Raw genomic sequence first — 461 nt, 5'->3', positions numbered from 1 at the left:
CGTTCGGTAACATTTAAAATAGGTTGGATTAACGGTAGTTCTGGTATCCCTTTGGTTGTATATCTGTCTCGGTCGAATGGGGGAGGTCTTGTAAAAGTCAGCGTTTCTTGGTTGAATGGTTGTTTTATTGGTACGAAAAGTTACTTGATGGATCGTGATAAAGTTGTTTTTTTACGGGTAGATTCCCAATGGGCCATAGATTAGAGGGGAAATTAAGAGTAGATCTACTATAAAGACTAGTATATGAAGATTGATGAGGAAAGATTGTTTCAGATGATCGGGTAGGGTTAAGAGTTCATAGGTGATGATTAAGGGAGATTGCAAGGGTAGACTAGGTAGGAGATTTCTGAGGGAGATAAGTGAGGGGAGATGGAAAGTAGCTGCGGAGGTTTGCACTGTCAGCATGCTTTCTTATTTAGTGTTGTTATGGCTGTCATTATTGTTGTCAATGTCGTTATTGA

The sequence above is a fragment of the Penaeus monodon genome, chromosome 19 (assembly GCF_015228065.2).
Source record: "Penaeus monodon isolate SGIC_2016 chromosome 19, NSTDA_Pmon_1, whole genome shotgun sequence".
Classification (NCBI taxonomy): domain Eukaryota; kingdom Metazoa; phylum Arthropoda; class Malacostraca; order Decapoda; family Penaeidae; genus Penaeus; species Penaeus monodon.
The sequence above is the reverse complement of the archived record's forward strand: the minus strand, read 5'-3'. Positions refer to the sequence as shown.